The sequence below is a fragment of the Triticum aestivum genome, chromosome 2B, assembly GCF_018294505.1.
Source record: "Triticum aestivum cultivar Chinese Spring chromosome 2B, IWGSC CS RefSeq v2.1, whole genome shotgun sequence".
Taxonomy (NCBI): Eukaryota; Viridiplantae; Streptophyta; class Magnoliopsida; order Poales; family Poaceae; genus Triticum; species Triticum aestivum.
Genome location: NC_057798.1, coordinates 5,762,471 through 5,774,498, shown reverse-complemented (window position 1 = coordinate 5,774,498; position 12,028 = coordinate 5,762,471).

Here is a 12,028-nt window from a genome sequence, read left to right as displayed (position 1 = left end):
TCGACTACACCGCCAAGGGAGGATTCCCCGACAGGGGAGCGTTCTTCGGCAAGGGAGAATTTTCCGGTAAGGGAGAAGTCTCCGGCAAGGGACAGTTCTCCGGCAAGGGACAGCACCAGCGACCCCCCGGTGGTGGAGACCACGACTGTAGATCCTAGTATAGGTAATCCTCTTGCTTGAAAACTTCCCTTGGGTTCTTCTTCTTTTGATTTTATTTTTGAATATTTGCTTGACTTTTCTCCCTTTTCCGGTCGTCAGGTCCATCTGCCACGGAGCCGATGGAAACCGAGGTCGCCGGCGAGGAGAACCCGCGCGGCAATACCGACGACGCCCCTGTCACCGAAGAAGAAGTCGGCGCTGATGAGCCCGCCGGCGGAGAGGCTGCCAAAGCTGCCGCCGCAGAAGCTTGCGAGGGATCCGGCGATCGCACTTACGGCCCCGAGGCCGCAGGAGCGTCAAGCGCTACGCCGACCGCCGATCCCTCCGCCGTTGCTGCAGTGTCAGGCTCCGAAGAGCCCCAGCCCGGCGCCTATTTGAAGGCCGGCGATGGCGTCTTCATCAAGCTCCCCTGGGCGTCGAGCTCCAGGGCGCCGATCGAAGGAGAAATCTTTGATGAAGAGTTGCTCGCCTCCGCTGGGCTGACGCTGGTCGACGCGCCGAGCAGCAGCAGCGGCGAGCCTGAGGAGGAGCAGCTGCTGCGGAAGATGTTGTCGCTCTACCGCGTCCGACAGGCCAAGCTGGTATCTCGAGAAGCGCTTGTCACGAAGGCGGGAGTGGACATCGAGAAGCGCGCGGAGGAGCTCCGGGGCCTCAACCAGGAAGCTCTCCGGTCCCTGGCAGAGGAGCGGGAGCAACTCGCCGATGAGCGGAAAGCCTTCCTCCTCGAGAAGGCTGAAGTTGAAGAGCAACAGCGGCTTGCTGCCGAGAAGCTGTCTGCGCAGGAAGGCGAGTTGGCGCAGTGAAAGATTAACCTTGACAGCCACGAAGAGGATCTTGCCGCACGTGAGCAAACATTCGGCGGGGCTCCCAAGGAAGCAGAGGATGCTGCCGCAGCTGCCGAGGCCGCCAAGAAGGAGCTGGAGACGAAGGTGGCGCAACTGGAGGCCGATATCAAAGTGAGCGGCGAGGAGCTTGCTGCGCTCAAGCGTGAGCGCGAGAAGGACGCCTACACCCTTGGCGAGCTGCAGGGTCGTCTCGCCGAGAGGAGCAAGGAGCTTAGCGCCGCCAAGGACTCCAACGCAGATCTTGAGTTGAAGCTGACTACTTTGACCAAGACGCTGGACGGCGCCAGGGAGCAGGAGGTGGCCTTCAAGGAGAAGATCAAGGCTGATGAGGCGCTGCTGGCGAGTGCTGCTGCCGCCCAGAACACTTTTAGGGAGAATGTGGAGCACTGGACCGAGGGTCTCGTGGAGGTTGCCGCAGCCATCGACAGGGAGCTGGCGCAGCTGGGGATGGAGGATCTCGGGTATTCCTCCGATGAGCACCTCCAACCCAGCGCCAAGCTCAGCTTGTTCTTCAAAGGCGTGGCGACGGCCCTCCAGCGACTCCGGGAGAAGATCCCAAAGCAGCTGGCCGATGAGTCGCGCAAGATCTGCGCGGGAGCTCTTCAAAAGGTGCTGGTGAAGGTGGCCTTCTGCAACCCAGGCCTCAACCTCACCAACGTCCTCAGGACCTTGCCACCGGATGCTGATCTGGAAGCGCTCAAGACCCTTGTCGCACCCATTGTGGACAAGGTGAGCGGGATCAACAGGGTTGAGGGCGATCGCGTAGATTAGGCTGCCCGTTTTCTCTTTTTCTTGTCGCTGCTGGTCATGTTATGAGAACAATCTGTTACAGCTGCGACAAGCTATCTTGTAATATGACTCTATTTTGGGTAGCAATTGCTATGTTATTTCCTTTACTTGATTCCTTCCTTTGTATGTTTTTGCCCTACGCTTTTAGGGAACTTGTCGGCGCAGGCACCTTAGCCGCGAGCGCTGAGTGCGGGACGTCAGCAGCCTGCTGGCGGTGCCGCTACCGACAAGAAACCTTGTCGCAACTAGTCGCAGCTCCCTTAAGTTGTTGAGCGGACTCGAAACAAAGTAAGGGCACAACTAGCTACGAGTTGGTTCCTCCACACACAGGTTTTCCATACAAAGCACGGTCGTTCGAGGAAGATAACTTAAAAATTTTAAAACTGATTGCTCAAACTTTAGCAACTTAGCTTTTATGTCGTTTGCTTCCCGGTAAGGCGAAACTTCCTCGAACGACGCTTGGTCCACACCATTATCTTCTCCTTCCCCCCCGGAAAACTTGTGGGCGAGGGATCCTTCCTTTCTTTGAGAAAGAGAAAGAAGAGAAAATAAAGATATGGAGCCTTACGGCTCGTTATTGCTTACCGGGGGTAGGCGCTGCACAAAGTGTCAGATAACGCATGCAAAAAAAGTAGAAAGCATGAAATTGACAAGATGTGCGGAGCACATGAGCTTTAGTTATGCATGGGGTCTGTGCCCGGCTTCGTACAAAGGATTACATGCAACATCAGCAAGACTTGTACAAAAGGTGGTTGCCGGAACAGGTTCCGGCAACCGCGCCCTACGGGTAAAACTTACGAAGATGCTCAATGTTCCAGGAGTTGCTCACCGGAATGCCATCTTCGGTCTCAAGGCGGACAGCGCCAGGCCTAGTGACTCGTTTCACCCGGTAAGGGCCTTCCCACTTCGGCGTCAACTTGTTGGAATTCTTGGCGGACTGAACGCGCCGAAGAACAAGGTCGCCTTCCTCGAGACTTCTGGCATTAACTTTGTGGCTATGGTAGCGGCGCAAAGCTTGTTGGTATCGAGCAGCTCGTACAGCGGCCTGAAGACGGTCCTCCTCAAGGAGCAGCGCGTCATCTTGTCACAGCTGCTCTTGCTCAAGCTCATCATAAGCGAGCACTCGAGGTGACCCGTATACGAGTTCCATGGGGAGAACTGCCTCTGCTCCATAGACTAGAGCGAAAGGTGTCTGGCCAGTGGCTCGATTTGGCGTCGTCCTGATCGACCAAAGAACCACCGGCAGCTCCTCAATCCAGTTCTTTCCGCACTTGCGCAGCCTGTCGAAAGTCCTGGTCTTGAGCCCGCGCAGCACTTCAGCATTCGCCCTCTCCGCTTGCCCGTTACTTCTCGGATGAGCAACAGAAGTGAAGCAGACCTTGGCGCCAAGATCTTGGACGTACTGCATGAAGGTGCGGCTCGTGAATTGCGTGCCGTTGTCGGTGATGATCCTGTTAGGGATCCTGAAGCGGCAATCAATCGACCTGAAGAACTTGGCTGCTGACTGTGCTGTCACCTTCCTCACTGCTTCCACTACCGGCCACTTCGTGAACTTGTCGATTGCAATGTACAAGTACTCAAAGCCCCCGACAGCTCGGGGAAAGGGGCCGAGGATGTCGAGCCCCCAGACCGAAAATGGCCAGGATAAAGGGATCGTCTGGAGAGATTGAGCTGGCTGGTGTATCTGCTTGGAATGGAACTGGCACGCTTCACACTTGGTTACTTGTGCAGTTGCATCCTGGAGGGCTGTCGGCCAAAAGAAACCTTGCCGGAACGCTTTGCCGGCAAGTGCTCTTGCGCCAATGTGGTGACCACATATGCCTCCATGTATCTCTGCCAACAGCTTTTGTCCGTCTTCCCGGTGAATACACTTCAATTTCACGCCGTTGAGTCTTCTTTTGTACAGTGTGTTGTCAACAAACTGGTACATACTTGACTGCCGGGCTACTCTTTCCGCTTCTTCTTGCTCTTCGGGAAGTTCTCCTGTCTGAAGGAAACGGACAATCTGCTGTGCCCATGTTGGAGCTTGCGGCTCGACAACAAGGACTAAAGGCACATCTGCTGCTGCGGGAACATCCGCTTCTACGGCGAGAACCTGCGGCTCAGCCGGGGCTTGACGTTCCCCGGCAAGCTTGCCGGAGCAAAACTTGTCGGGAGCGTCTGCTTCAACGGAACAAACCCTAGGGCTTGCCGGAGTAGACTGCTCTTCAGCACCCTTGGTGTTGATCTTGAGGACCTTCTTGGCGGCGGTTTCAGGGAGCTCTGCCAGAAAATAGTCACCAGAAATCAACTTCCTCTTCTTGCTCTGTCCAGTTGATGGCGTTACAGACGGTTGAGTCAGTTTGAGCACAAAGATCCCTGATTCCACAGGTAACTTAAGTGCAGCGCACTTCGACAGGCCATCGGCAATGTCATTCTGAGCTCTTGGAACATGTTCCATCTGTAGGCCGTCAAAGTGCTCTTCTAGCTTTCTCACTTCATCAACGTAAGCTTCCATCAACGGACTCTGATAATTCTTGTTCACTTGGCGGACGACAAGCTGTGAGTCACCCCTGATAATGAGCTTCTTGATCCCAAGGTCTGCTGCGATCCTGAGACCGGCAAGCAAACCTTCATACTCTACGGTATTGTTCGTTGCTCGCTCCTTGGGAAAGTGCATCTGGACTACGTACTTGAGGTGCTCTCCAGTGGGTGCAACAAGTAGCACGCCCGCACCGGCGCCTTGCAGCAAGAAGGCACCATCAAAGTACATCAGCCACTCTTTGCTTGCTTCCTTGACGGGGATGCTTGTTTCTGGAATTTCTTCATCTTGTGTTGGCGTCCACTCTGCTATGAACTCCGCCAATGCTCTGCTTTGGATAGTTGAAGTGCTCTCAAACTTGAGGCCAAAGCTTGACAGTCCCAGTGCCCACTCGACAATCCTGCCTGTTGCTTCTGGATTTTGCAGTATCCTCTTCAATGGAAAACGAGTGACGACTGTGATCTCATGTGCTTGGAAGTAATGGCGCAGCTTTCTTGAGGCCATGAGAAGGCCGAAAAGAAATTTCTGCACACCAGAGTACCTTGACCTAGCCCCCTGCAGAAGGGAACTAACAAAGTAAACTGGGCGCTACACCATTCTTTTCTGCATCTTCTCACGCGCCTGCGCAGATCCATCTTTGTCGGGACCAGAGCTTGCCGGTGAAGTCCCCTGCTTGTCGCTGGATGCATCTGCCGTGGTTGCTGGCTCATCATCCGCCTCCCTCTCTGTTACTAACGCAACACTAACCACTTGATTGGTTGCCGCTATATATAGCAGCAACTTCTCTTATGGCTTAGGTGCGACAAGTGTTGGAGTGGAGGACAGGTATCTCTTTAAGTCCTGCAGTGCAGCCTCCGCTTCCGGAGTCCATTTCATTGGACCTGCCTTTTTCAATATTTTGAAAAATGGCAGGGCGCGCTCAGCAGACCTAGAGATAAACCTACTGAGAGCAGCTACGCAACTGGCAAGTCTTCGTACATCCTTGACGCGCTTTGGTGCTTCAATCTGCTCAATGGCCTTGATCTTGTCGGGATTGGCTTCAATTCCCCGCTGAGACACGAAGAACCCGAGAAGCTTGCCGGAGGGGACTCCAAACACACACTTCTCGGGGTTAAGCTTGAGGTTGATCTTGCACAGATTTGCAAAGGTTTCGTCTAAATCTTGAATCAGAGTCGCCTTGTCCTTGCTCTTGACCACTATGTCATCCATGTAGGCTTCCACATTTCTGTGTATTTGCGGCTCAAAAGCGTCATGGACTACCCTTGCAAATGTTGAACCAGCATTCTTTAAACCGAAAGGCATCCGTACGAAACAGTATGTGCCACATGGGGTGATGAATGCGGTCTTCTCCTCATCCTCTTCTGCCATGAAGATCTGATGGTATCCTGAGTATGCATCAAGAAATGAAAGCAAGTCACATCCGGCCGTGGAGTCAACAATCTGGTCGATGCGCGGCAAGGGAAATGGGTCTTTGGGACAAGCTTTATTGACATTGGTAAAGTCGATACAAAGCCTCCATTTCCCGTTTGCCTTGCGCACGACTACAGGGTTGGCCAACCACGTAGGATGGAGCACTCCTCTGACAAGGCCTGCTGCTTCCAATTTCTTGATTTCTTCTGCGATGAATTCTTGGAGCTCCACTACCTGTTTCCTGACTTTCTGCTTGACGGGCCGCGCATGAGGACAGACGGCAAGATGGTGCTCGATTACTTTCCTGGGAACATCGGGGATGTCAGACGGTTGCCACGCAAATACGTCGACGTTCGCCCGCAGGAAAGCAATGAGCGCGCTTTCCTATTTAGGGTTGAGAGTGGCACTGATGGTGAAGGTACCACCAGTGCCATCCTCCTTGGCGGACACCTTCTTGGTCTTTGGTGGAGCTGCCATTGTCTTCTTACACTTGCCGGTGGAGCTTGATGGTGCGTCCTCGATGGTAGCGCAGCACTCCGAAGAGGTGCGCTTGCCGGAGTGGGCATCACAACTCTTGCCGGACTTGGTCTTCTTCTTCGCCCCGGGAGCTTCAACGGCAAGTGACTTGCGATCTGTTGCGGCCGCTGCTTCCCGGTAGATCTTGTCGGCGTAGATAAGAGCATCCTTCTTGTCGCCAGGGAGAGAGATGACACTTATCGGGCCTGGCATCTTCAGCATGTTGTATGCATAGTGAGAGGCTGCCATGAATTTGGCGAGTGCTGGACGACCGAGTATCCCATTGTAAGGCAATGGAAAGTCAGCAACGTCAAAAGTGACCCTCTCAGTCCTGAAGTTCAACTCGCTGCCAAATGTCACTGGCAACGTGATCTTTCCCTTCGGCTTGCTCCTTCCCAGATTGATTCCTTGGAATGTGCCGGTATCTTCGAGCTCGCCATCAGGGATCTGGAGTTTCTGGAGTACCGCGGAGGAGATCAGGTTCAAGCCGGCCCCGCCGTCAACTAGCATCTTAGTGACCTTGAGGTTGCGGATAGTTGGTGAAACCAACATCGGCAAGCACCCGACCGTAGTTATGCGATCAGGGTGGTCCTCAATATCAAAAGATGATAGGCGTGCTGGACCATTTCAGAGGCTTGCGTGACTCGACGGGTGGTTCTGCCGCATTGACTTCCCGCACCCACTGCTTGAGCTGGCGGTGTGAAGTATGCAGAGAAGCACCGCCGTCAACGCACAGGAGCTCTGTGGCTTTCTGGAACTCCTGCTCATCGGTCTCGTCATCATCCATATCTTCATCGTCGTCGTCACCTTCATCCTTCTCGCGGCCGCGGGGAGGTCTGTCTCCTTGCCGCTGCTTGGCCTTGCCGCGGCGTCCTCCTCGGCCGGGGCGTTTCTTGCCGGCTCCTCCAGCACCTTCCTGGGCCTTCTCCTTGTCGCGTCGCTCGTATTCAGCCTTTTGCTGCTCGACAAGCTGCTCGACCTTACTGCAGCTCTGGAGGTCATGGCCCTTGGTGCGGTGGATCTTGCAGTACTGCTTGTTGATGTCGTCCTGCTTGTCGGCGACCGCCACAGCCTGGTAGTTGGTGCCTGCGGCAATCTCCTCGCCGGAGCTACCAGCTTTGGCTTTCTTGGCGCCACCTCCGTTGCCGGACTGCTCAACGACTACCACATCTTTGCCTTTCTTCTTCCTGTTGTTCCGCCGCCGGTTTTTCTTTGCCGGGGCAGCCTCCTCACTATCAGATCCTCCTGCTTCTGTATTCTCTCCGGGGAGTTTCCTCCCTTCCTCAGCATGTGCACACTTGTCGGCCAGGGCATATAGCTCACTGACGTGTCTGATCTTGCACATCGCCATCTCCTCCCGCATCCTACGGTTTCGCATGTTCTGATGGAACGCGCTGATTACCGCGGCAGGTTGGACATCTAGGATGTTGTGCTATACGCGGCTGAATCTCTGAATGTACTTGTGCAGGGGCTCTCCTTCCTTCTGCGCGAGCAGATGAAGGTCGCTCTCTTGGCCATGAGGCTTGTGGCCGCCTGTAAAGGCGCCGACAAACTGATGGCATAGGTCTGCCCAGGAGGATATGGAGTTGTCCGGCAAGTGCATGAGCCAGGATCTGACATTGGGCTTGAGCACCAGCGGGAAGTAGTTGGCCAGGATCTTGTCGTCCCGCCCCCTGGCAGCTTGCACCGCGATGGTGTAGATGCTGAGGAACTCCGACGGATGCGACTTGCCGTCGTACTTCTCTGGTACGTCTGGCTTGAAATTCTTCGTGCTGGGCCACTGGACTTGCCGCAGCTCACGAGTGAACGCAGGGCAACCTGCCGTGTACGGCAAGTCGCCTGGTTCCCCTAGTGCATGCATGTCGACAGAGGGACCAGCGCGCTGGTCCGATTGACGCCGCGCTTCTCTTCGGCGCTCGATGCGAGTACGAGCGTCTTCTTGCTGTCGTTCGTGAAGAACTTGGCGCTGATCGCGACGAGCTCGTGGATCTGATGATGCGGTGGAGTCGCTGTCGAGGTGGATCCGGTGAGTCGGCGATCTTGGCCTTCGGGGTGGAGAGTGCATGGTGGTCGCACGCCCACCGGTTTCGTCGCCATCGGCTCATGCCTGGCAGTCCTGCCGCGGCAGCGATGTACTCGGCTGCCGCGGAGTGTCGCCGTTGGCGAAGCCGATGAGATTCTGAATGGTGGCCCTCCATTCGTCGATCTTGTCTGCCGTTGGAGGGTTATCCAGGAGCAGTTGAGCTCGCGCCAAAGCTTCTGCTGGAGTGGTGGGCGGCAGTGGCGAACGGTGCGAGGAGCGGGATATGCTCGGACTTCTAACTATGTTAGAAGGAGCAGTATCCCGTCCAGGCGACCGTGTCTCGCTCGTGCCAGCATGTTGGCGTGCATGCCGGTCTTGAGCACCCCGAGATCCACCAGCTTGATCTTGGTCCAACGAACGTATGGCACTGCGAATACCATGACGTTGTCGGTCCTGCGCCTCCTGAGATGGGTGCGGTGCATGTACGGACGCCGAGGTCTGCGCAGCCTTGTCCTTGGACCTGGCAGCACCGTGAGCTCCCTCGTCGACGCCCGTTCTTCCGCCGGCGTCTACCCCACCACCCGTTTGCTCCGGTGGTGGTGGGATCGACGTGGACGGAACAGCCGCCGCCGAAGCCTTCTTCTTCAGTGGCATGTCGGTGAAGAAGATGAAGAACTAGCTCATGTGAATGCCGGATCAGGTTCACACAAACCTCGACGCCCCCTACCTGGCACGCCAAAGATGTCGGGGAAACTGATCCACGAACACCTATGGGACCGGCGGACCGAGCCCCTTTCGATTCGGCGGGGGGGCGGAGATCACACGAAGAGCGGATCGAGGCGAAGCACACGAGCAGTTTACCCAGCTTCGGAGCTCTCCGGAGAGATAACACTCCTACTGCTGCATGTCTGAGTGTATTGAGTTCTTGCTCGGGAGCGCTGAGTGCTACAGTATACCCTAGCTGCTAATGAGACCGAGCATGAGTGTTTTTCTGCCTTCGAACCCCCTCTACGTTGCGCATGGGCCTCCTTTTATATGCTAAAGGGGTCTCCGACAGGTGGCAACGTAGACAAGGGTAAAAATGGAAAAGGAATTGCGGTTGGTACAACTACCTGTACAGTGTATCATACCTAACCCTGACGGCAGGGGACAAAGGCATTAAATGCCCGTCTGCGTCGCCCAAATAGTGCAAAAAGGGACCGTCAGGGACACCACCGCTCGCCACGATGGCAATCTTGTCAGCGTCGCTTGCCACCGCGCACCGTTGGCTGCACAGCCTCTTGCCACGCGCGCCTGGAAAGGCCCCAGGGCGACACGTTGGTGGATGTGCTAGAGCGCGGGTACAGAGTGGTAGCTTTCCGCGGCAAGCGCCTTGCCGCGATCGTTGTCTTGTCGCGTCCGGAAGCTTGTCGCTCCCCGGGCCTCGCCGGGACGCGTGGCACGTCACGGCAAGTTCCTTGAGATGCCTTGGTTGACCTTCCCGGCAAGCTCCTTTTGCCGGGGCCTTGTCTCCTTGGCCTGAATACTTTGTTCTTGAATGGCTCCAAAGGAACCACGGAGGACCTTGGCGGTCACCCGGCAAGCCTTGTCACGGGGTGCTGCAACTGGCCGTGCACAAGTTCGGGATACTAGGGTACCCCTACTCTAGTACACCGACAGCATCTCGCGGATACAGAAGGTTGCGACGGTGGAATTAGTTTTTCGTGGTGCTCCTAGATGTTTTCAGGGTACGTCGATATATATAGGAGGAAGAAGTAGGTCGGTTGAGCCACGAGGGGCCCATGAAGGTGGGGGCGCGCTCACCCCCTTAGGGCGCGCCGGGCACCCTCGTGGCCGCCTCGTTTGCTGCTTGACGTCCATTTCAAGTCTCCTGGATTGCGTTTGTTCCCAAAAGATATCTCCCGAAGGTTTCATTCCGTTTGGACTCCGTTTGATATTCCTTTTCTTTGAAACAGTGAAATAGGCAACAAAACAGCAATTCGGGCTGGGCCTCCGTTTAGTAGGTTAGTCCCAAAAATGATATAAAAGTGTAAAGTAAAGCCCATAAACATCCAAAACGGGTAATATAATAGCATGGAACAATCAAAAATTATAGATACGTTGGAGATGTATCATGCAGCAGCAGCAGTGCGAGCGAAAGCAATAGCAGAGCAGCAGCACGAATGAGAGCAAGAGCGGAGCAGTACCGCGACCGACAACAATAGCAGAGCAGAGAAGCAGCACAAATGAAAGCAAGAGCAGTGCAGCAGCGCGAACGATAGCAAGAACGGAGCCGCAGCCCGAGCGAGAGCCGGAGCAGCACCAGCAGCAGCGCGAGTGAGAACCGGAGCAGCAGCAGCTAGTGCCAGTGTGGAAGTCACCGCCGATGAAGCAAGAACGAATAAAAGATAAAATGCAGCGGTGAGTGCAGAACCTCCTTGGTGGCGCCGAGTAGGCCTCGGCTTCATTGGAGGAATTGGTGAGGGTGTTGCGGTTCCGGCCGGGCAGGTCAAGACGGTGCTGTGGGGATGGAGGTGGCGCGATAGACGAGGCGAACGTCGGGACAACTCCTTGGAGGTGGAGGAGGGGGCGGCTGATCCGGCGGGATGACGAGATCGATGATGGATCCTCATCCGGTTAGGTGGATGAGGGACGATGAGCTGTTACGGTGGACGACATCGTCTGGGGAGAGTCTCCGGCTGGGCGGGGGCGACGGAGGAGCGTGGGATTTCGTTGGTTTTGGCGTCCTTGGTGTACGAATGGGGGGCAAAGGGGAAGGTAGGGGGAGCCATGGCTTAGTGACGCGTTTGTCCGAAATGTAGGGTAAGTTATGAACGTACCCCCACCAGTTTTGACCACGCGACGTCAAGGCGGCATTTCCGTCTGAGGGGTAAAAGGGGGATTTCGCGTGCCTGGGCTGGGGGGCCGATTTTGGATGAGGAGGGAGTTTTCGCGCGCATCGAAATTTTGGGATAACAAGGCACGACACGGGTTGAAGAGGCGGTAGTTTCACAGTAGAAGAGACAAAAGATTCTCGAGCTTGAAATTTCAGGATAACAAGGCGCGGAACCCATGTTCGGCAGAACAAACTTAACGTGTACAAAAAACAATTCCTAAAAGACACAAGAGAGTCATGTCCCTTTTACTATATTGCTATAAATGTCATTGAAAAAACTACAAGAAAATGTAAAAAAAAGGAGAACAAGATTACCCTGTACAGTACCAAATCAATTCGCACTTCCCTCAACTACAACACAAAACAAATCAATTCCCACCACAAGAAAGAGTCGTGTCCCTTTTTATATGATTACAAATGCTCTGGTGAACCAGAGTTTACATTTTGTTAATTTTTGGAATTATTCCGGGTTCATTTGGCCTTTTTTATACATTAATTGAGTTTCTGGACATTTAATGTGCATAATTCAAATTTGAACTGCAAGGACACGCTATGGTGTAGCAAAGTTGGTTGAAAAATAACATGTGTGTCCTCGGGAGAATTTCTAGGTACTATGTAAGAAATGGGAATAAAATTCAAACGTCTGGGCGTCGTGGCTCGGCTGGGAACATTGAGAAACTTGGTTATAAAATTCTTGTAAGTCCAAAACACACCTGGAAATCATGAAACTTGACATGGTGTCATGTCATGGTACTATCAAGTTGTCGTAAATTTTTGGCTGAATAGGACTAATTTTGGTATAATCTTCTTGCAAACCGGAGCTTCTCTCAAGAAGGCTTGTGGTTCTGAGAGGGAATGTGTCACCTTTGTGTGTGAAATGATATAAGGTA